Source organism: Mobula birostris, chromosome 8 (genome assembly GCF_030028105.1).
Source record: "Mobula birostris isolate sMobBir1 chromosome 8, sMobBir1.hap1, whole genome shotgun sequence".
Taxonomy (NCBI): Eukaryota; Metazoa; Chordata; class Chondrichthyes; order Myliobatiformes; family Myliobatidae; genus Mobula; species Mobula birostris.
In genome coordinates this window covers 92,883,955-92,909,467 of record NC_092377.1, presented here as the reverse complement: position 1 = coordinate 92,909,467, position 25,513 = coordinate 92,883,955, and the positions used below count along the sequence as shown (strand labels likewise).

At 42.2% G+C, this 25,513-nt stretch overlaps 1 protein-coding gene across 4 annotated transcripts in view; it reads right to left on the bottom strand.

Moving 5' to 3' along the window:
• entpd6 (ectonucleoside triphosphate diphosphohydrolase 6) overlaps positions 1-17,825 on the bottom strand; it is a 77,488-nt gene extending 59,663 nt beyond the window's left edge. For 2 of the 4 annotated variants that reach the window (XM_072265666.1, XM_072265668.1), the window contains exon 1: positions 17,750-17,825. The gene's annotated coding sequence lies outside the window, so the exon portion shown is untranslated. The remainder of the gene's footprint in view (positions 1-17,749) is intronic. The other 2 variants (XM_072265664.1, XM_072265665.1) reach the window with 1 other exon arrangement.
• Positions 17,826-25,513: the final 7,688 nt, after the last annotated feature.

The following is a 25,513-nucleotide window of genomic DNA, read 5'->3' as shown; positions in this document are numbered from 1 at the left end:
ATTCCTATTCAAGAATTGATTATCTTTTTATTGACCCTCGTCTTATTTGTTCAGTGGTTAAATGTGAATATGACTCTATAACCATTTCGGATCATGCTCCACTTAAACTTTCTATTAAAATATCGGCCAATACACAAAACAAGAGACAATGGCGTTTTAATTCGCTGTTGCTTCAGGACTTGGATTTTGTTAACTTTATGAATGAACAGATTGATCTCTTTTTTACAATCAACTGTACAGAGGATATATCCATGAACACCCTTTGGGATACTTTTAAAGCTTATATTCGTGGTCAGATCATCTCGTATTCTGCTGCTTTGAGGAAGAGGTTGAAGGAGGAGGAGCTGGTTATTGTGGACAAGATTAAGGAAATTGATAAGAAATATGCTACAGCTCCCTCTGAGAAGTTGTATAAACAAAGAACTGAACTTCAAATGGAACACAGTTTATTACTTTCGTCCTCTATTGCAAATCAATTAATGAAAACAAGAAGCGAATTCTATATACATAGTGACAAAGTTGGTAAACTCAAACACCAGGAATTCTGCAGATGCTGGAAATTCAAGCAACACACATCAAAGTTGCTGGTGAACGCAGCAGGCCAGGCAGCATCTGTAGGAAGAGGTACAGTCGACTTTCAGGCCGAGACCCTTCGTCAGGACTAACTGAAGGAAGAGTGAGTCAGGGATTTGAAAGTTGGAGGGGGAGGGGGAGATCCAAAATGATAGGAGAAGACAGGAGGAGGAGGGATGGAGCCAAGAGCTGGACAGGTGATTGGCAAAAGGGGATACAAGAGGATCATGGGACAGGAGGTCCGGGAAGAAAGACAAGGGGGGGGGGGACCCAGAGGATGGGCAAGAGGTATATTCAGAGGGACAGAGGGAGAAAAAGGAGAGTGAGAGAAAGAATGTGTGCATAAAAATAAGTAACAGCGGGGGTACGAAGGGGAGGTGGGGCCTAGCGGAAGTTAGAGAAGTCGATGTTATTAAACGAAGTTGGTAAACTGTTGGCTAATCAGTTGAAGACTAACTATACTAAATTTCAAATTAATCAGATTTATAATCAAAAAGATCGACTGATATTTGATCAAGCTGAGATTAATCAATCCTTTTTTGACTTTTATTCCTCCTTATATCAGTCAGAGTCTCCACGAGACTCTAAACATGTGTATGACTTTTTAGATAACCTAGATTTCCCTAAGATTTCACATGATATATCTTCTATGTTAGACTCTTCCTTTACCACTGATGAGATTAAGGATGTTATTTTTTCTATGAACCTGGGGAAAGCTCCTGGTCCTGATGGGTTTACCGCGGAACTTTATCATTTATTTGCATCCTCATTAATTCCTTGGTTATTCAGGGTTCTGGAGGCCTCATTAAAACTTGGTAAACTTCCCGAATCCTTTTATAGAGCATCGATCTCTTTAATATTAAAGAAGGATAAAGATCCTGCTCAATGTGCATCTTATAGACCAATATCCTTATTAAATGTTGACTCTAAAATTTTTTCTAAATTATTAGCAAACAGATTAGAAAAAGCACTTCCTTATATTATTTCAGAAGACCAAATGGGTTTTATTAAAGGTCATTACTCTTTTTATAATATTCATACACTGTTAAACATTGTCTATACCCCGTCACAAAATGATCCTGAATGCGTCATTTCCTTAGTCGCTGAAAAAGCCTTCGACAGAGTCAAATGGCCTTACTTATTTAAGGTGCTTGAAATGTTTAATTTCAGCCTGAAATTTATATCCTGGATCAAATTGTTATATCATTCTCCTATGGCCTCAGTTCGTACTAACTCTTTAAACTCACCTTTTTTTCCTTTTTTTCAAGGTACCAGACAAGGTTGTCCTCTTAGTCCTTTATTATTTGATATTGCATTAGAACCTCTTGCAATTGCTATCCGAGAATCTCCAAATATTATTGGTATAACTCGTGGTTTAAAGTCTCATAAAGTATCACTTTATGCTGATGACTTACTTTTATACATTTCTAATCCTCAAAAATCTATTCCTGCTGCTTTAGATTTATTAGCACAATTTAGTCTTTTTTCAGGTTATAAGTTAAATCTCAGTAAGAGTGAACTTTTCCCGATTAATAAGCAAGTTCCTTTATATCAGAACCTCCTGTTTAAATTGGTTAATAACCATTTTTCATATCTTGGGATTAAAATTACCTGTAAACATAAGGATTTATTTAAGACTAATTTCCTACCCTTAATTGATCACATTACTCAACTTTCATTTAAATGGTCTCCACTTTATTTAACCTTGATTGGTCGTATTAATGCTGTTAAGATGTTTATTCTGCCAAAATTTTTATATGTATTTCAGGCACTACCGATTTTTGTTCCAAAATCCTTTTTTGACAAAGTTGACTCTAAAATTTTTTTCATTTATTTGGCAAAATAAAAACTCGAGATTGGGTAGAATACATCTACAGACAGCTGAGAGAGATGGAGGTTTGGCATTACCTAACTTTAGATTCTATTATTGGGCAACTAATATTCGACACATGAAATTTTGGTGACTTGACCAAGCCACCCTATCCATTCCTAAATGGGTAGTATTGGAATTACAATCTGCTCAAGGTTATGCACTCGGCTCCATTTTAGGATCTTCTCTTCCTTTCGATTTGAAACTCCACGAACAGGTTTGTAACCCGATAGTTAAATATACCATACGAATTTGGTTTCAATTCCGAAAATTTTTCAATCTTAGTCAATTTGGGCTTGCGATTCCTATTTTAGGCAACATATTCTTTCCCCCCTCTTCCATGGACAGTGCCTTTCAAATTTGGAAGACTAATGGTATATTACAGTTTTTGGATTTATTTTTAAATGGTTCCCTTATGTCTTATGAACAATTATCTAACAAATATAACTTACCAAGAGTACATTTTTTTAGATATCTCCAAGTTAGAAATTTCCTAAGTACTATACTCTCTTCCTTTCCGACGTTACCTCCTACATATATTTTAGATACTATAATTAACCTTAATCCATATCAGAAAGGTGTAACGGCTAATTATTTATAATACTATCATGAAACTTAGGAAAGCTCCATTTGATAAGATTAGGTCAGATTGGGAAAAGGAACTGGGCTTTATTATCTCGGCGGATGACTGGGCGCATATTTTACAACTAGTCAATACTTCCTCTATCTGTTCCAAACATTCCCTAATTCAATTTAAAGTTGTTCATAGAGCACATATGTCTAAAGATAAATTAGCTCGTTTTTATTCTCATATTAACCCTCTTTGTGACAGATGTCATGGGGAGATAGCCTCCTTAACTCATATGTTTTGGTCCTGTCCTACTTTGGAAATTTTGGAAAGACATTTTTAATATTATTTCCAAGGTATTGAATATAGATATTTCTCCCCATTCTATTACTGCTATCTTTGGATTACCTACAATTTCCAGTACTCTTTCCCCTTTAGCCCGTAGAATGATTGCATTTCTTACTTTAATGGCGAAAAGATGTATTTTACAACATTGGAAGGAGATTAATGCCCCAACTACGTTCTTTTGGTTTTCTCAGACGATATTATGTTTAAATTTGGAGAAAATCAGAAGTAATCTTTATGATACTTCAGTTAAATTTGAACAGACTTGGAGATCTTTTATTCAACATTTTCATTTAATGTAATTTTTTTTTTCTCTTTGCCCATATCTACATTCCCTTCTTGCTTTTTTAACTGTTTTTAATGGAGGTCGGGTTTGAGGACGTGATTGTTTTAAATCTACTGATACCTAGTTAGCCCATTGCCTTGCTTTGCTTTTTAGATTAGTTGCACGGTGGGTTTTTTTGGGGGGGGGGGGTTTGGGTTTTTTTCTTCTCTTTATTGATATGTATGGAAAATTAGTATACTATTATATTACCTTGTTATTTTATATCTAAACTGCACTGTTTGTACTAACTTTTTTTTGTGTATTAATATCTCTTGCAAATTTATATTGCAACAGTGTATTAGGGTCTATATGGTTTACCTTTTGTGTACTAATTTAATAAAAAGATTTAAAAAGAAAAGTCAGAGGAGAAGAAGAGGAGGAGGAGGAGGAGGAGGTTCAGTTGTTGTTCAGACCAAAAATCAGAATGGGGAGGAAATGTGATCTAAGTGACTTTGACTGTGGAAAAATTGGTGGTGTCAGATGGGGTGGTTTGAGTATCTCAGAAACTGGGATTCAACAGTTTCTACAGAAAATGGAGCAAAAAACATCTAGTGAGCGGCAGTTCTACAGGTGAAAATGCCTTGTTAATGACAGATGTCAGATGAGAATGGCCAGAGTAGTTCAATTTTTTGGAATGTGACAATAACTCAAATGACCATGCGCACCAACAGTGGCGTGCAGGAAAGTATCTCTGACCACACAACATCAAACCTTGAAGTGGATGGGCTACAGCAGCAGAAGACCACGAACATACATTCAGTGGCCACTTTATTAGGTACAGAAGGTACCCAATAAAGTAGTCACTGAGTGTATATCCACCAGGTGGTGGTGGCATCCGTTAGTCTCACAAGACCATGGATCTGCGCCTGGAAAGTCCTGCTTCAGTCTGTGTTAGAGCAGTGTCTGTTGTGGCTGTACAGGCCCACACGGGAGTGACAGTCTCGGCTGCATCAACTGCACTTGAAGGCACTGTCCTCCAGTGTTGTCTTGGTGCTGTTTTCCCGACGAGTGAGCTTTTCCTCAGCAGCAAGCCTCAGCTTCTCTTCTCCTCTTTTTAGACCACTGTGTAGTTCCAGCCTCCAGTGAGAGCGATCGCTTGCGATGTCTTCCCACCTCTCGACGTTCATTTTCAGTGACTTCATGTCTCTCTTGCAAACGTCTTTGAAACGAAGATGGGGTCGCCCTTGTGCTCTCTTGCCGGAGGCCAGTTCCCCATAAAGCAGGTCTTTTGGGATCCTCCTGTCTGACATGCGGTGTACCAGGAAAAAAACCCATCAAATCAGATCCAATCTCTGTAGTCTTACAACAGATAGCCCTGAATGAAATGGGTAATAACAAAAGGAAACTGTTCAAGGACATCTGTATTCTTTACAAGTGTGAGTGTGTGAGACAGTGAGAGAGAGCAATGTTTTGTGGAAACTAAGGCATGGCAACGGTTAAAATAGTGTGATGTATAGTACAATATTCTTGGAAGAGGCAATTCCCCTGAGAACATTGTGGGATATTATGACATAGCCAAATCCAACAGACCACACAAGATAAAGATGTTAAAGAGGGATAAGCAAGCATCCAATAGGACAACGACTCTTCCCTGAAACTAAGATATGAATGTTTGACTCGATGAGATTAAATATGGTTCCTACTGGTCACAAACACTTGTAAATCTAAATCGTGACTGGGGATTTCTTTTATTTGTATTTTAATATGAAACGAAGTGTACAAGATTCTCAAAGAGTCAATGGGACTGTACTGTTCTCTTTGTGCACTAGTAAATAAAGCTTGATTGGGAAATGGTGCTCCGGTTTCTTCCTACAGTCCAAAGACGTACCGGTTGGTAGGTTAATTGGTCGTTGTAAATTCTCCTGTGATTAGGCTAGGATTAAATTGGAGGTTGCTGCACTGTACCGCAAAGAGCTGGAAGAGTCGATTCCGCACTGCATCTCAATAAATAAAAAGAAATGATTACTGGATGACAGAGTTCAGTTAATTGGCAATGAGTTTTCTTGGAGATTCCACTGAGATGGAAAACCTTTGCCTCTGCTATATAGGGAACAAAACTGAGCCCTTGTGGCCAATCTGGCCTGAGTCTGTGAGCAAGTAGGACTAACTCTGTTATTGGAACTCAAATTTCTTCCTGTCCAGAATAGTTGAAGTAGGCCATCACATCAGTTGCCAAAGAAGGAAGCAACTGTAAACAGAGATTTGAGTCCCCCATAAAGGAACCACGTCCTGGCAGAAGAGCCACAGCAGTCAGAGATTTGAGTCCTGATTCAGATGCCCATGAGATCGCGCCCTGCCTGTAGGTTTCAGTCCTATGAAAAGGACCATTGTGGGAAACAACAGGAATTCCTCAGTGCGAATAGGTGTGTGAGAGCAACTAAAATGGCAGGGGAGCTCCATCAAAGGATTGTGCCAGACTCCGTACTGCTCCCCAAGGGAATGCCAGTGACATACATAATTTTTTTTTTATACACCATGACCCTGAGAATGCAGAACATGCTGAGAGTAGATAAAGTGGACAAAGGGAGCACACAGGTGTTTCCCTCCAGATGGTTTCACCAGGCAGAGAGTATTAGTGGAAATGGTAAAAGGTAAGAAAAACACTGTTTGATCTGTATAATTACTGGAGAAGTGAAATGCAGAAGCAGCTGGATGTACAGAATAGAGCAGAGGAAAGGAGGAGGTGGAAAAGACAATGGTATCTACCTCACATTTAAAAAAAATCCAGTACTTGAATTACTGGTGTAAAAATAATAGCAAAAATCAGATGAAGACATTGGTGATTATAAAACCATAAGACATAGGAGCAGAATTAGGGCATTTAGCCCAGGGTCTGCTTTGCCATTTCATCATGGCTGATCCATTTTTCCTCTCAGCCCCAATCTCCCACCTTCTGCCCTGTATCCCTTTATGCCCTGACCCATCAAGAATCTGTCAATCTCTGCCAGCTGCCTATGGCAAAGAATTCCAGATTTAGCACTCTCTGGCTAAAGAAATTCCTCATCTCTGCTTTAAAGGATGCCCCGCTATTTTGAGGCTGTATCCTCTGGTCTTAGATACTCCCACCATAGGAAACATCCTCTCCATATTCACTCTATCAGGGCCTTTCACCATAATAGATTTCAATAAGGTCACCTCTCAGTGCTTTACGACATTGCAACATTGCATCCTTGCTTTTATATTCTATTCTTCTTGAAATAAATGCTAACATTGCCTTCTCCTCCCTCACCAAAGACTCAATCTGCAAATTAACCTTTAGGGAATCCTGCACAAGGACTCCCAAATCTCTTTGTGCCTCAAAGTACTTTCTCTCCATTTAGAAAATAATCAACCCTTTCATTCCTTCTATCGAAGTGCAAAGTTCTACCATACACTTTCTGACACTGTATTCCAACTGAAACTTCTTTGCTTATTCTCCTAATCTAAGTCTTCTGCGACCTCCCCATTTCCTCAAAAGTATCTGCCCCTCTACCTATCTATGTATTGTCCACAAACTTTGCAGTAAAGCCATCAATTCTATCATCCAAATTATTGACATATAACGTAAAAAAAAATCAGTCCCAACACAGACCCCTGTAGAACACCACTAGTCACCGGCAGTCAACCAGAAAAGGCTTCCTTTATTCCCATTCTTTGCCTCCTGCCAATCAGCCACAGCTTTATCCATGTCAGAATATTTCCAGTAATACCATGGGCTCGTAGCTTGTCAAGAGGCCTCAGGTGTGACACCTTGTCAAAGCTCACCTGAAAATCTTAGTATGCAACATCAACCATATCTTTGTCTATCCTGCATGTTATTTCTTCAAAGAATTCCAACGGAGATTTGTCTGGCAAGATTTTCCCTTAAAGAAACCATGCTGACTGAAGTCTATTTTACCATGTGCCTCCAAGTGCCCTGAAACGACGTCCTTAACAATCAACTCCAACATCTTCCCAACCAATGAGGTCAGAATAACTGGCTGATAATTTATTTTATTCTGCTTCAGTCCTTCTTGAAGAGTGGAGTGATATTTATAATTTTCCAGTCTTCCAGAACCATTCCAGAATCTAGTGATTCTTGAAAGATCATTACTAATGCCTCCACAATCTCTTCAGCCACCTCCTTCAGAACGCTAGAGTGTACACCATCTGTCTATGACTTATTCCCTTCAGACTTCTCAGTTTCCCAGAACTTTACCTTTAGTAATGGTAACTTGACGCACTTCATGACCCGACACCTGGAACTTGCACCATACTGCTAGTGTCTTCCACAGTGGAGACTGATGTAAAATACTCACTCTTCCTTCAGTTAGTCCTGACGAAGGGTCTCGGCCTGAAACGTCGACTGCACTTCTTCCTAGAGATGCTGCCTGGCCTGCTGCGTTCACCAGCAACTTTGATGTGAGTTGTAAAATACTTATTCAGTTCATTTGCCATTTCCTTGTCCCCCATTACCACCTCTCCAGCATCATTTTCCAGTGGTCCGATATCCACTCTTGCCTCTCTTTTACACTTCATGTATCTTGCTACCTTCCTGTAGCTCCTGTCTATCACCTCCCCATTCTTCTGTATGCTTCGAAGGTTATCAAGCTGCACCTGGTGCAGACTTCCCACATCCCACACTCAGTACAAAACACTGCCCCAGAGCTTTTCTCACTACACTATGCACTAATAGATGAGGAGTAAACAAATAAGAACAAAGAGAGAGCAACTTATAAGACAATCTACCTCACCCAAGCCTGATGAGCCAAAGCCACTCTAAAGACTAGCACACTCAGAGGAATAGCCACTCTGCTTGCACTTGATTATTCCTATTGGCCCTTTCTAATGAATCCCTCTTGCTGATTGGTCACTCCTCAAATCAGAAAAACTTCTGTGAAACTCTGCCTTCAAAATCTTGTTCGTCACCCTGATTAAAAGGTAGTAGCTCTTTTCTCACAGCTCTGGTGTGGATTGTCCAACTATGTTGAGCATGTGGGCACGTGGCCAAGTGGTTAAGGCGCTCGTCTAGTGATCTCAAGGTTGCTAGTTCGAGCTTCAGCTGTGGCAGCATGTTTGTGTCCTTGAGCAAGGCACTTAATCACACATTGTTCTAGTGTCTGTGCGAAGAATGGCGCCCCACACAGGCTTCCAAGGCATGAAAGTGCCCGACGCAGGCCTCCCATAGTCTGAGTCGACATTCCCTCCCTCCCCTTCCATGTTGAGCATGTGTGATAATTTGATAAATTGATGGTGCTTGGCAAACCCACATTGATTAATGCTATTGTAAACATGTTGCAACCCTGTATCAAGCGTTTTGTACTAGAATTGGATAGGAGGCCAATCCATTGGCTTGAGGTTGTGACTGTTTTACTTGTGACTGTCAAGTCCATCATCAGCAAAAGAGACAGTTTGATTAAGTTTTACATGCAGGCCCAATGGGACCAGGAAATGCTCCAAAATTTAGGAGACAGAAAGGATAGTGGTAATCTAATATATAGCCTTCTAGTTTCTTTTCTATTGATGAAATGGCAAGTTAGCAGGATAAACCCAAGATACCGCAGATGCTGGAAATCCTGAGTAACACACACACAATGCTGGAGGAACTCAGCAGGTCAAGCAGCATCTACAGAGGGGAATAAACTGATATTTTGGTCAATACCCTTCACCAGGATGTTACTGATGATAGTGTGGGGGGGGGGGGAGGAATTGGCAAAAGGCTGACTGTTTTCAAACAACCAAAGGCCTTATTTCACCTGCAATGGTAATGTGGTTTCCCCAAGGAACCTTTTCCCTTGGCTTGTCCATGCATGTCTCCCCCCCCCCCACATGTGGCAAAACGGGGATGAATCATATTATTCCACAAACCTGCTATGAACCAGGCTTCACTACTTGAGCTGATAAAGTTAGTATAAAGTCTATCATTTGCCAAAACATAACACAGGAAAAACGTCAAATATTAAGCTGGCTTTGCACTCAACAATGTGGACCCTTCATACATATGCAAACTAATTTTATCCAGATTCCCAAATGCACGGGGATGTTGCATGCAGTTGTAATAAAGGATTTTTTTTCTAAATGGTTAGAAGCATAACACCCCCTCCCCATAAGGAGAAATAATGTCGTAACTATGGCTAAGGTGTTACTAAATTAGGTTTTTCCTCGATTCAGAATACTGGAGATGATATTGAAGCTAGGCGAGAGGAGGTTAGTTCACAACAGGGGGATGGGAACCAGTGCAGAGAGACAGAGGGGTGTAAAGTGAGGGTAGAAGCAAAAAGTACTAAGGAGAAAAGTAAAAGTGGCAGGCCGACAAATCCAGGGCAAGCATTAAAAAGGGCCGCTTTTCAGCATAATTGTATAAGGGCTAAGAGAGTTGTAAAAGAGCGCCTGAAGGCTTTGTGTGTCACTGCAAGGAGCATTCGTAATAAGGTGGATGAATTGAAAGTGCAGATTGTTATTAATGATTATGATATAGTTGGGATCACAGAGACATGGCTCCAGGGTGACCAGGGATGGGAGCTCAACGTTCAGGGATATTCAATATTCAGGAGGGATAGACATGAAGGAAGGGGAGGTGGGGTGGCGTTGCTGGTTAAAGAAGAGATTAACGCAATAGAAAGGAAGGACATAAGCCGGGAAGATGTGGAATCGATATGGGTAGAGCTGCGTAACACTAAGGGGCAGAAGACGCTGGTGGGAATTGTGTACAGGCCACCTAACAGTAGTAGTGAGGTCGGAGATGGTATTAAACAGGAAATTAGAAATGTGTGCAATAAAGGAACAGCAGTTATAATGGGTGACTTCAATCTACATGTAGACTGGGTGAACCAAATTGGTAAAGGTGCTGAGGAAGAGGATTTCTTGGAATGTATGCGGGATGGTTTTTTGAACCAACATGTCGAGGAACCAATTAGAGAGCAGGCTATTCTGGACTGGGTTTTGAGCAATGAGGAAGGGTTAATTAGCAATCTTGTCGTGAGAGGCCCCTTGGGTAAGAGTGACCATAATATGGTGGAATTCTTCATTAAGATGCAGAGTGACATAGTTAATTCAGAAACAAAGGTTCTGAACTTAAAGAGGGGTAACTTTGAAGGTATAAGACGTGAATTAGCTAAGATAGACTGGCAAATGACACTTAAAGGATTGACGGTGGATATGCAATGGCAAGCATTTAAAGGTTGCATGGATGAACTACAACAATTGTTCATCCCAGTTTGGCAAAAGAATAAATCAAGGAAGGTAGTGCACCCGTGGCTGACAAGAGAAATTAGGGATAGTATCAATTCCAAAGAAGAAGCATACAAATTAGCCAGAGAAAGTGGCTCACCTGAGGACTGGGAGAAATTCAGAGTTCAGCAGAGGAGGACAAAGGGCTTAATTAGGAAGGGGAAAAAAGATTATGAGAGAAAACTGGCAGGGAACATAAAAACAGACTGTAAAAGCTTTTATAGATATGTAAAAAGGAAAAGACTGGTAAAGACAAATGTAGGTCCCCTGCAGACAGAAACAGGTGAATTGATTATGGGGAGCAAGGACATGGCAGACCAATTGAATAATTACTTTGGTTCTGTCTTCACTAAGGAGGACATAAATAATCTTCCAGAAATAGTAGGGGACAGAGGGTCCAGTGAGATGGAGGAACTGAGCGAAATACATGTTAGTAGGGAAGTGGTGTTAGGTAAATTGAAGGGATTGAAGGCAGATAAATCCCCAGGGCCAGATGGTCTGCATCCCAGAGTGCTTAAGGAAGTAGCCCAAGAAATAGTGGATGCATTAGTGATAATTTTTCAAAACTCGTTAGATTCTGGACTAGTTCCTGAGGATTGGAGGGTGGCTAATGTAACTCCACTTTTTAAAAAAGGACGGAGAGAGAAACCGGGGAATTATAGACCGGTTAGCCTAACGTCGGTGGTGGGGAAACTGCTGGAGTCAGTTATCAAGGATGTGATAACAGCACATTTGGAAAACGGTGAAATGATCGGACAAAGTCAGCATGGATTTGTGAAAGGAAAATCATGTCTGACGAATCTCATAGAATTTTTTGAGGATGTAACTAGTAGAGTAGATAGGGGAGAACCAGTGGATGTGGTATATTTGGATTTTCAAAAGGCTTTTGACAAGGTCCCACACAGGAGATTAGTGTGCAAACTTAAAGCACACGGTATTGGGGGTAAGGTATTGGTGTGGGTGGAGAATTGGTTAGCAGACAGGAAGCAAAGAGTGGGAATAAACGGGACCTTTTCAGAATGGCAGGCGGTGACTAGTGGGGTACCGCAAGGCTCAGTGCTGGGACCCCAGTTGTTTACAATATATATTAATGACTTGGATGAGGGAATTAAATGCAGCATCTCCAAGTTTGCGGATGACACGAAGCTGGGTGGCAGTGTTAGCTGTGAGGAGGATGCTAAGAGGATGCAGGGTGACTTGGATAGGTTGGGTGAGTGGGCAAATTCATGGCAGATACAATTTAATGTGGATAAATGTGAAGTTATCCACTTTGGTGGCAAAAATAGGAAAACAGATTATTATCTGAATGGTGGCCGATTAGGAAATGGGGAGGTGCAACGAGACCTGGGTGTCATTCTACACTAGTCATTGAAAGTGGGCATGCAGGTACAGCAGGTGGTGAAAAAGGCGAATGGTATGCTGGCATTTATAGCGAAAGGATTCGAGTACAGGAGCAGGGAGGTACTACTGCAGTTGTACAAGGCCTTGGTGAGACCACACCTGGAGTATTGTGTGCAGTTTTGGTCCCCTAATCTGAGGAAAGACATCCTTGCCATAGAGGGAGTACAAAGGAGGTTCACCAGATTGATTCCTGGGATGGCAGGACTTTCATATGAAGAAAGACTGGATGAACTGGGCTTGTACTCGTTGGAATTTAGAAGATTGAGGGGGGATCTGATTGAAACGTATAAAATCCTAAAGGGATTGGACAGGCTAGATGCAGGAAGATTGTTCCCGATGTTGGGGAAGTCCAGAACGAGGGGCCACAGTTTGAGGATAGAGGGGAAGCCTTTTAGGACCGAGATTAGGAAAAACTTCTTCACACAGAGAGTGGTGAATCTGTGGAATTCTCTGCCACAGGAAACAGTTGAGGCCAATTCATTGGCTATATTTAAGAGGGAGTTAGATATGGCCCTTGTGGCTACAGGGATCAGGGGGTATGGAGGGAAGGCTGGGGCAGGGTTCTGAGTTGGATGATCAGCCATGATCATAATAAATGGCGGTACAAGCTCGAAGGGCCGAATGGTCTACTCCTGCACCTATTTTCTATGTTTAACAACTGACCACACTTCACCAGACAAGTGGTAAAAGAAACAATGAAAGGTTTATACAGTGTAAGGAACGTTTGTCATGCCCATGCTGTCTGCAGTCTACAGGTGCAGTAGAGAAGCAGAATGGAATTCATAGAACATTGAACAGTTCAGCACAGTACAGGCCCTTTGGCCAGCAACATTGTGCCAACCCTTAAACCCTGCCTCCCATATAACCCCCCCACCTTAAATTCCTCTATATTCCTGTCCAGTAGTCTCTTAAATTTCAATAGTGTATCTGCCTCCACCACTGACTCAGGCAGTGCATTCCATGCACCAACCATTCTCTGAGTAAAACAAACCTTCCTCTAATATCCCCTTTCAACTTCCCACCCCTTACCTTAAAGCCATGTCCTCTTGTATTGAGCAGTGGTGCCCTGGGGAAGAGGCGCTGGCTGTCCACTCTATCTATTCCTCTTAATAGTTTGTATACCTCTATGATGCCTCCTCTCATCCTCCTTCTCTCCAGAGAGTAAAGCCCTAGCTCCCTTAATCTCTGATCATAATGCATGCTCTCTAAACCAGGCAGCATCCTGGTAAATCTCCTCTGTACCCTTTCCAATGCTTCCACACCCTTCCTATAGTGAGGTGGCCAGAACTGGACACAGTGCTCCAAGTGTGGCCTTACCATTGTTTCATAGAGCTGCATCATTACCCCGCGACTCTTAAACTCTATCCCTCGACTTATGAAAGCCAACACTCCATAAGCTTTCTTAACTACCCTATCTACTTGTGAGGCAGCTTTCAGGAATCTGTGGACATGTAACCCCAGATCCCTCCGCTCCTCCACACTTCCAAGTATCCTGCCATTTACTTTGTACTCTGCCTTGGAGTTTGTCCTTCCAAAGTGTACCACCTCACACTTCTCCGGGTTGAACTCCATCTGCCACTTCTCAGCCCACTTCTGCATCTTATCAGTCTCTCTGCAATCTTTGACAATCCTCTACACTATCCACAACCTTTGTGTCGTCTGCAAATTTGCCAACCCACTCTTCTACCCCCACATCCAGGTCGTTAATAAAAATCACGAAAAGTAGAGGTCCCAGAACCGATCCTTGTGGGAGACCACTAGTCACAACCCTCCAATTCGAATGTACTCCCTCCACCACGACTCTCTGCTTTCTGCAGGCAAGCCAATTCTGAATCCACCTGGCCAAACTTCCCTAGATCCCATGCCTTCTGACTTTCTGAATAAGCCTACCATGTGGAACCTTGTCAAATGCCTTACTAAAATCCATGTAGATCACATCTACTGCACTATCCTCATCTATATGCCTGGTCACCTTTGATAAATCTGAAGATCACATTTGATAAATCTTGTAGGGAAGTCGTTTTAAAATAGCCAGAGGCCCTACTCATCATGCTTATGTTCATGAGTTCCAGACCTAATAGAGTGATTCATCAGGCAGTAAATAGCTGCCCCAGTTGTCTGTCAGTGCCCCTTTGAATGCTACGGAACTGGATATGCATAGCAAGAGCAAGGACACGTTGACCTACTATATAGCATTGACTAAGTGTTTTGAGAAGTTTCCATTCACAAGTATCAGAAGTGCAGGAGGCAACTAATGAGACCTGCCACGTCTATGAGCCAGGGAACTATGCGTCCTTTAGAACATATTGGAGAAAGCATTGCTTGTACTGTGGTGGGACAGACCGTAGCAAGTGCTACTGACTAACCAAACTGCAGTGAAGCTCAATGGACAATGAACATGGATAGATGCATCACATTGCTAGCATGCTCCAACACTGGACTAACGTCTAAACCAGGGGTTCCCAACCTGAGGTCCATAGACCCCCTCAGTTAAAGGTCGGGGTCCATGGCATAAAACAAGGTTGTGAACCCCTGGTCTAAACTATGCTTGCTTAGTCTTACTGTAACTCAATATGCAAGTGTTAACTAATGGAAGGATAACTCAGCTGTTCTGCAAATGCTGTCTGTAGACTCTCAAACCAATTGTACAAAATGTGGGATATGTACCTCCACTACTCCACTACTGATGCCTCAGGAATGCACTCTTTGTATTTTCCTTGAATGAGCTCTGGCATAAAAGACAGTGGGCATCTTCGATAAGGAATGTTTTACTGTGGAAACCCAAACTTTTCAAAGCAGAAATGCCCAGCACATTAAGTATCATCACAAAGCCACAACAGTGCCTCTACTTGCTTAGAAGTTTGCGTAGTTTTGGCACATCATCTAAAACTTTATCTAGTTTAACCACGTCTTTCCTACAACAGGAAGACCAAAACTGTATACAATTGACTGATAAAAAAAACTGACCTAGGTTAGGCAAATCGCTAACAAATCTTCATTAATTCAGAATTTACACTTTGTCTCTATGTGAAGATCAATGTAGATTATGTTGACCCCCAGGCCAACAATTTAATTCTTGAATGCTATTGTTCCCTTTGTAGCAATACCCTTCCAGACCACCACTGCAACCTATTACCCTGCCATTGGGAAAATGATTGACCCTTCTTCTCCCTTCCCCCCTGGCATGGGGGTCTTCCTTGTGACAGTCTCTAGAATTCTTGATGCTTTGAATCTGAAGCCTCTCCTTTTCATTCCCTTCTCTTATCGGTCTAAACTGTTGTGCTTTGATTTTGTCAGCTCTCGTCTAACTGCTAATGTGTGTCAGTTTTCTACTCGCTCTGGTCCAAGACAGCACCACTCTATTGCCCTTCTCCCAAGTAAAAACATGTACCCTATGTATCTCTCTTTGTCCTCCCCAAGTCAATCCCATTCAAACCAGTTGAACCAGATCAGACAGTTGAACCAGGGTTACTTGCTTTATTTTAGAGTTAGAGCAAAGTAACAGGCCCTTCCGGCCCAATCAGCCCACTCCACCCAGTTACACCCATCATCACCATTATGAGTCTTGTCGTATGACGCGGGCGATCATGGTCCCATGACCATGACTGCTCTTGGCAAATTTTTCTACAGAAGTGGTTTCCCATTGCCTTCTTCTGTGAAGTGTCTATCCAAGACAGGTGACCCCAGCTGTTATCAATACTCTTCTGAGATTGTCTGCCTGGCTTCTGCAGTCGCATAACCAGGACTTGTGATATGCACCAGCTGCTCATACACGACCATCCACCCCACCACCTGCTCCCATGGCTTCATCTGACCCTGATCCAGGAAGGGGGGGGGGGGCGGCGAGGCTAAACAGGTGTTACACCTCACCCAAGGGTGACCTGCAGGTTAGCAGAAGGAAGCACCTTACAACTCCTTTGGTAGAGACACATCTCCACCCCGCCACATGCCAATTACACCCATGTTACCAATTAACCTACCAACCTGCATGTCTTTGGAATGTGGGAGGAAACCCACATAGTCATGGAGAGAACGTACAAACTCCTTACAGACAGCAGAGGAAATCGTCACTGGTGACACTGCACTACCATGTTGAAACAGCATTCCTCAAGTTAGGCAACAGTATGTCAACTTCATTCACCCAGAACCTTCTAACTCAAAGGCTAGAATGTTAAAATGGACATAATAATTGCAAAAGCAGATGATGACAGAACTACTACACTGTTGTGGTACATAAATGGTGATCCCGTTTCTAATAAGTCAGAGAATGAAGTATTGCATGCTCGTTTGTAATAGACTGTCTAAATTAAGCAATAATACTTTATGAAAACATGGGATTAAGGCAATACCATTACTTATCAATGCTGAACTCTGGTGGGACAAAATCAACAGATTGTAAGTTGCTCTGCGTGGAACTTGAAGAAACATCTGAACAGGTAAGGGTGACACAGTCACTCACCAGGTATTACCTCACAGAGCACTTTGGATAATTTACTTCGGTTTACGAAAGTTTAATTTGGATAATTTACATTGAAGGTAGTTTATTTTTCATTAAAATACATTTTTAATAAAATTTCACCCTTCCAAATTTTATCTGAAGCAAACCGGAACCGTTGATTTATAATTCATAGGTATTATAAAATCCTGAGATAAATAGTGACGGTAAAACATGTTCAAGAAAAGCAGTAGACCATTGACTATTCCGTAGTTTTTCTGGATCCTCTGAGGCCCAGTAATCTAATGAATAGCTTTACAGTAGATTGGTTAAGTTGCAGAGCAGCTGTGCACCCATGGCACAGTATGAATAGCTCAAGTGTTACAAATCTACTCCCAAGTAATGCTACTTGAACAGAATATTGCCTGGTGAGATTTAGGCTTTGTTGTATAAGAGCGCCATTTAAGATAAGGTTTAGATAATAAAGTGAAGATCCAAAATGAAAGCAAGTAATTAGACTTTTGGAACAAAAAGTTCCTATTATACTGAAGGATCTTGGTATGAGACACAGTCAATATTAAGAATGAGGATCTACGATCTCGCAAGGTATAAGGATTAATATCGAGCAAACCTAGATAGCTTAACTAAGAATCTAAAGACAACAAAAATGGGATGCAATACAAGGTTCGGAGAGAAAGGGTTGAAAGGCAAAGAACAGAAAGGAGAGACCAGCGCAGTGGGGACAGGAAGACCTGGAGGTGAAGAGGGGGTATCGTGAGCGGGCAAGTGAAGAAGAGGGGCAACAGGAAGGACAGCGAGGTAGGTGGGGGAACGCCAGGTGGCCGGGAAACAGAGGGGATGGGGGGGCGAGATCTGTAGGGAAAGGGAGGACAATGAGTGCAGCTAATTCGATGGCTACAGCTGGAGGGACTGTGATACCCAGCGACTGCATTAGAGAATAATACCGGAACCACCCCCCTCACCCCTCACATTTAACAGCCGCTGGAGTCGTCCCCAACAACCCACCGTCCTGCCCGCACTCACCACATCCTTCACCGACCGCCACTCCGCTGCCCGTGACGTCACCACGCACCGGTCGCCTCCGTCACGCGACCCAGCTCGCGGGCCCTGATACGCATGCTTAGTTGGCCCGGCTCCCGTCCCCCGGCACGTTGACAGCAGTGCGCATGCGTCGGCCGTGGAGCCTGCCGGTTTGCTGGGTAGGTTTTGGTACGTTGCGCCCTTCCCACACGAACCCGCTTTCTCTTACGTCCACCCTGGACCGGATAATTTTGAGAACGCCGGTTTCGAGTAAAAACGACAGGCGTCCACACTAGGCGTTTTTCAAAATATCTCTGTCCACACTAAAACAGATTATTTGGGCGAATCTCCTCCTACTGGGCATGCACAGACACAACTACAGAGAACAAGCGAAGAGGAAACGGTATGATATTTACGTTTCCGCGGCGGCGTTGTTCTATTTCCATTGGTCAAAAACTAGAGTACCAACAACAACAGCGAAAGAAAGTTTTCAAAAATGTCTTTAAGGAATACAAAGAAAACCTCCGCTGGAGAAAGCAGACCGGACTTCGTTTAGACAGACAATGAAGTCGAGCTGTTTCTGCGAGTTACAAACGACTACAAAGTCAGCAAAGCAATGGAGAGCCTGGAGATGTTTAACTCCAAACAAGCTATTAACGTAGACAATAAAGTAAACAACACACGCATGAAGCCGTCCTCTACCCAAGATCAACATTATCAACAATTACAAAATGTTAAATGGTCAACTCGACATAGACTACCAATCCCCCATCAAACCCAAACATATTAGGAGCAGAAGAGGGCACTCAACTCAATTTGAAATACTAACTATCAAGTCAGATGTGTACAGCAATTCATCCCCCCCCCCGCACAAATAAAGCATGGAATAATCTTAATCCTAACACAGTCACACAACCAAACCCAATTAAATTTAAGGCAGCTTTTCTTCTTCAAAAATCTCCTTCCACCCTCCCTCCGCCACCTCCAGTTTAAAATGCATGCAAAATATTTTGGAGGATCAAGAACCAAGAGAGTGGAATCTTCTGCCGCCAGACCTGTGCAGTATTTCTGACATTAATATTTTTAAAGATAGACTCAATCAAATCAATTTAGGGGATCTGGTCAAAAAAGCTCACTTTACAATTTAACTCTCACGCCGTTCACACCGACTGCGCGTTATAACAGTGGTGGTCAGTCAGTGACAGTGCTGGCTTGGAGACCCCGGGGTACAGGAGATCGAGGGTACGACCACCGCAGACTGGGAGACTGGAGGGTACGGGCAGAAGAACAGAGGATGCAAACAGAGAAACCAAGGGGACCAGCTTGAAAGCCACCTCCAGTTTAAATTCCATGCGGAATATTTTGGAGGATCAAGAACCAAGAACAGCCATCCGGCAGTGTTTGAGTAGTCCCAAGCAGAAGCAGAAAAAGCATTGTTGTTGTGGTGTTGTCATGACAACATTTTTAAATTTCTCCGTTTACCCTGTTCTCACTACAACGCGAAACAATTGTTTTCAAATTTACACACTCTGGAGAGTGTTTTCAAAAATCTCCGTTTTCGGGAGATGAAAATGCCATTTCAGTGTGGACGGAAGGTCAAAACGAAGAGAAAAAGTTTTGTTTTCAAAATTATCTGGCGTAGTGTGGATGTAGCCTCAGTGATACTCCACTCAGAGGAGGCCTTCCTTCATGAGGACATCACCTTCTCCTCCTTGTGAAGTTTCATCGCAGTTGGCAGGCCAACATAAGGTGCATTGCTACCTACTGAAGTGGAGTGGGGAGCAAAGAACGGGAAATCCCCGCTCCCCCCAAAACAAATTCAAATAATATCAGAAAGTCTAATATTTTTCGGAGTGTCAGATATGCACTTGTATACATTACGGTAGCAGAGATATCCTAACAAGCTTTCCATGTTTAACTATACCTGTCCCAAAGATCTCAATTTAGCAATTAGATCTTTCCTTTGCACCTCATAGAAACGAAATCGGAATCAGGTTTACTATCACTGGCATATGTTGTGAAATTTATTGTTTCGTGGTAGCAATACATTGCAATACATAATAAAAACTATGAATTACAGTAAGTATATGTTTAAAAAGTAATGAATATGTAGTGCAAAGAGGGAAATATACTGAGGTGGTTTTCATGGGTTCTTTGTCCAATCAGAAATATGATGGTGGGGGGGGTCTGGGGTGGGAAAGAAGCCATTCCTGAAACATTCAGTGTGTGTCTTCAGGCTCCTATACCTTCTCCTTGATGATAGCAATGAGAAGAGGGCATGTCCTGGGTGATGGGGTTCCTTAATGATGGATGCTGCCTCCCTCGATGCTGGGGAGGCCAGTACCCATGATGGAGCTGGCAGAGTTTACAACTTTCTGCAGCTTTTTCCAATCCTGTGCAGTGACCCCTTCATAACAGACGATGATGCAACCAGTTAGAACGCTCTCCATGGTACATCTGTAAAAACCTGTGTCTTTGTTGACATGTCTCCTCAAACTCCTAATGAAATAAAGCCGTTGTCATGCCTTCTTTGTAATTGCATCAATATACTGGGCTCAGGACAGATCATCGGAGATGATGACACCCAGAAACCTGATGCTGCTCACCCTTTACAATTCTGATCCCTTAATGAGAACCAGCTGATCTATCTCAGTCCTCAATACCTCCTCTTCCCCGTTGCAAGAAGTGCTTTGAGCAGATGAATGGCTCCGAGGAGGAAGGGGCAGTACTCATGAGAGAGCCAGTTCATTCGAGATGGTCTTTGAGGGAAGTTTGGAGTGTGGCAGGTCCAGCACGTGAGTGATGAGATACACCCCTGACTACTCCAGAATGAGTTCCAACGTTGGACTGGTTTAACTGTAATGGGTGCTTTTATTTTCCTTTTCTTTTTCTGTAACTTTGTTGAAGTTGAAAATCTGATGAATACACTTTCTTTATAATTTTATGCTGGTGTACGATCAGTCATTTCTGGACTACCGATAACTGTGTATGGGCAGTATTTACACAGCTTTTGCTACCAGCTATGTTCATTAATTGGAACAGCCTGACTTTCCTGTTTGGTTGGAACCCAAATCATACCAATGCTAGACGTATATTGTTTATGAAAGGTGGCCTTCTCACCGCTAAGTCACGTGGCTGGTGGCAGAGTTAGCTGACAAGTCAAGTAGGTGTACGAGCCCCATTCAATACCTTGCGTCCATGAATGTTGCAGCAATCTGCATTCGAACACAATACAAAGATTCAAAGTTTCAGAGTGCATTTATTATCAACAAATGTATAAATTATACAACCTTGAGATTTGTTTGCTTAACAGGCAGTCGCAAAGCAAAGAGCCTGAAAGAATCTAATTAAAAAATAAGACCAACCCCCCGTTCCCACAGAGAAAGAGAAAAAAAACACAAAACAAATCATGCAAGCAATATAAGTGAATAACAACAGCAGCATTCCAAACCAAATTGAGTCCTTAGATCCAAATCCTCAGAGTAGGCCCAAAGACTCGGTATTCAGTTCATCATATTGATGGGGCAAATCACTGCAAAGTTCACAGACATGAAGCACAGCAGCTGGGGGCAGCCTCACAGCCTTAGCGCAGCGGAGAGAGGGGCCCCCAGACTATCTGGGCCGGCACTTAAATTGTCTGAACCTCACACGAGGAACCAGGCCCTGCTGTGGTGAATTGCTCCGGGCCTAGATTTCAACTGTCGGAGAAGCCTCTCTCAACCTCTCCAAGTTGGCTCAGCGCTTAGAGCGATACTACCTTACCCAAATCTCGATGCCCTGCCTTTCCAGTCTATCTGGGCCAGGGTGCTTAGATTGTCCAAGCAGCAGATTGTATCTCACGTTAGGGCCGGGGCCTTGCCATGGAAAACCACCCTGGACTTAGAACACGCTGTCCAGCATTTTGCTTCAGACCAGGATTTCGTTGCCGAAGAGGCCATTCTCGACCTCACTAAACCGGCTGGGCACTTGGAGCGATTCACCCTTGCATCTAGGTTAGTTGGACAGGCATCTGAACTCTTCTGTCCCATCTTCCCCCCCCCCACCGAACTGTCCACTCCAACCAGTATGGCTGCAATTCGAAGTGTGTCAATTTTGTAGCGCACCAGCAGGGCACATTTCTTGAGTTCTCTCTGTCCTCGCTTGCCTCTTCATTGTTTGCGGTGATAGTTTACCACAACTTACTTCAAAAAAGGTGTTTTTAATTATGTTTTAAGTCAAATTCCTTTGCTTTCAAACCACCAGTAAGCTATCCAATATCTTTGGTAGCGCCATCTTAAACCGGAAGAACCAGAATACATTTTGTCTAATGCCAAGTGAACACCTGGGGGCAGGGGAGTGGGGAAGCAGCACCGACTCCAGCTTGGACGCCTCCAGTGGCGTACACCCACTCCAACGCCTTTCTCCTGGGCAACTAAACAGGCGATCCCGTGGCTTGAGGCCTGGTTCTTGCTAAAACCGAGGCCATGCAGCTACCCCACCGTCCGCCCCTGCCATCCGCCAATAAATCAGTGACTTGGATGTGCAGCATTCTACATTCACAAAGTCCCACAGGTTCTTGCAAAAACAAGAAAAGCTTTTCTTGACAGACTGATGATCACTCACTGTCAGACTGCACAAAGCCTTTGCTCACTGACTTCTCTGATGCTTCTCTGATTGCAGGCCACACCAAGTCCAGTTCCTTCAATTTCTCCGCCAACGAGCAGCAGAGTCTTGTGATCGTAAAGAAATACATTTATAATAGACAATAAAACTTCTGGTTGACCCTGTAGCGCCACTGCAATCGATGGTGCCGCCATCTTACTGGATGTACGTCGAAGCATAGAGTCAAGTGCAACTACGAACAACAGAGTCCAAGGATAGGGCAACCTACAAGTGTTGCTATGCTTCCAGTGTCAACATAGCATGCCCACAACTTATTAACCCTAACCCATGCGTCTTTGCAAAGTGAGAGGAAACTGGAGCACCTGGAGAAAACCCACATGGTCAAGAGGAGAACATATGAACTTCTTACAGACAGCAGCAGGAACTGAGCACCGATCTTTAGTTGGCACTGTAAAGCCTTACGCTAGCCGCTACACTACCGTACAACCCCATTTTTGGGTTGGATCATCCCAGTAGGTTCTTTTGGGGCTTTTTATTATTTCGAAGGCACTCTGTGTTGTGTTTTTGCTGTCTCTGAAAGAGAGTTTGAAATTGGACCCAAGCTGAGAACCACATGAACAAGCCATAATCTTTGTATAGGACAGTATCAGTACTGGAACGGCCAATTGTGGTTAACCACAGTCTGTATTTACAAAAACTAAAATTTTCCAAATTGAAGAGTGTTTAGTCCTTGTAAAAAAAGATATAATGGTACAACTGCCCACAGCGTACATCTCGCTGACAGAAAATTGAACAGCTGGTCACTTTTTCTCCACTTGTTTTCAAGATTTCAGCTAATTTTCTGTGGATTTACAAACCTTCATCTAGTTCTAGTATTACAACTTTGACTTATGTTTGGTTACAAAGAGGAAGATATATTTAACTTGATTTGGATCTATGTCATGCTTTCCCTCCATGATCCGATTTCTGAATGGATAATGAACCAACTCATGACAATACTTCACTTTTTTTGGTCTCTTTTACTCTACTTATTTAATTTAATGTATATACAGTGCTGAGCAAAGTTTTAGGCACCTAGATTTTTTAAATATAAATTTTGTTTTGGATTTGTTTTTGTTTTCTGCATTAGTGTGTCAGTAGAAAAGAGCAAATATTAGATTTCCAAACATTTATTTTCCAAAATATTGAACATTACAGATAATTTTTTGTTTTTTGTTAAAGAAAGTAACATAAACCCCTTTTCACATAAAAACTCAATTGTAGGTACATAGTCCAGTGTATGATTAAATGTAGATAACAAACAGGTGCTAATGAACAATGACATATGAGTTGAATGAACTAATCTGATTAACTGAAACAGAAATGGGTGTAAAAAGAATCAAACTGGGTGAAGGGCAAATGCTCTAAAAGGTGAGGGTGTGGCAATTTGACCTTCACATCATGAATTCTTACACCATGGCAAGAGTGCGCACAGCAACGTGTCACAAGGTGGTCATCCTGCATCAGCAAGGTCTTTCCCAAGCAGAGATTTTTGAGGCAGACAGGGGTTTCAGGATGTACTGTCCAAGCTCTTCTGAAGAAGCACAAAGAAAGGGACAAGGTTGAGAACCAGAAATGCAGTGTTTGGCCACAGAGGACAGGAGGTAAATCAAAATGACTTCCATTCTAAATCAAAAAAAATCCAGCACTGCTATAAGCTCTGAACTCACAGAAACCACTTAAACCCAAGTATATCCCTCTACTGTCTGAAGAAGTCTTGTCAGAAGTGGTTTTCATAGAAGAATGCTGCCAAAAAGCCATTTCTCTAAAGCGGAGACAAAGCCAAGAGACTCACCTACGCAGAAGAAACACAAGGACTAGGGTGCTGAACAATGGCACAAAAGTGCTCTGGTCTGATGAGTCAAAATTTGAATTTCTTTTTCAAACAAGAGGCAATTTGTCCATAGAAGAGTTGGAGAGAACTATACAGTTGAGTATCTGGAGCTAACAGTGAAGCACAGCGGAGGTTCTCTGCCGCCAAACAAGTGGAATGAGGTGTCGAAATCTGAATAAGATCATTGCAGGTGGGTGGGTTACATGTTGATCAACAGCCACTGGCCATGGGCCAATGATCATTGCTTGCTAGTCAACAGTCTCAGCTACTGCAGGTGAGTCAACAGCCTTCACCCATTAACCAACAGAAAAAGTGGGACTGGAATTCACCTTGTGCTCTGCAGCGACCTTGGTCTGAACGCTGCTAAGACCAACCCCCTGAAACAAAATGCCACTTCTGTAATAGAAGAGAACATTGGGCTTGAAGTTGTCAGCACAGAAAACATGATGGACAACAGAAACAAGCCCAAGAAGTTCAATCCTCTGCCCTACGGAATTGTCAGGAAATCCTGATCTGATGATATGGTTCCAACAACTAATTTTGGATGTAATAGACATATTGTTGAATACAAACACCAACTAAGCCCTCACTTGCCTTGTTAGGATTATATGTTAACCTACTGATTGTGAATGAATGTGCTGAATTCTAGTTGGAGATGAAGGATGGTGATGATCATAACTGCAAGGATAATAAAGTGCCATGACAATGCAAATGATTACAAAGAAACACCTCTATTGAACCTGGGTCTGACTCTGTGCACTGATGGCTGCTCAACAATTTAGGAAGTTTGATTGACTGGTACCTGATATGGTTCCTGGTACCTCTGTATAACAGGGAGAACTGAAATTCCTGATTGAAGCCTGTAAGATTGTAGAAGGAAGATCAGCTAATATCTACACCAATAATCAATATCCTATTGGAAATGCTCATGATGTTAGAATGTTAAGGAGGCAAAGGAGGTTTCTTATGGCCGTAGAAACCTGAATCAAGACTAGCCTAATTCAGGAACTCATGATTATTATAGAATTGCTGTCAGAAATTGCTGTATTAAAATGTAAAAGCCACTCTAAAATTACTATAATGGAAAGCTGTGGAAATACTTAAGCAAATGAAATTTTGAAAATGGGCAGCATGGGAAGGAGATTAAAGAAATAAAATAAGTAAAAGAAGTTTTAAAAAAAAGTTAAGAGTTGAAGGTAGTGAGATCATCTACAGTGAACTGACAACTGAAATTATGGAAACTGAGTCGAACTCTTTCATAAATAAACATGCAAGATATTCGAGAGATGCAA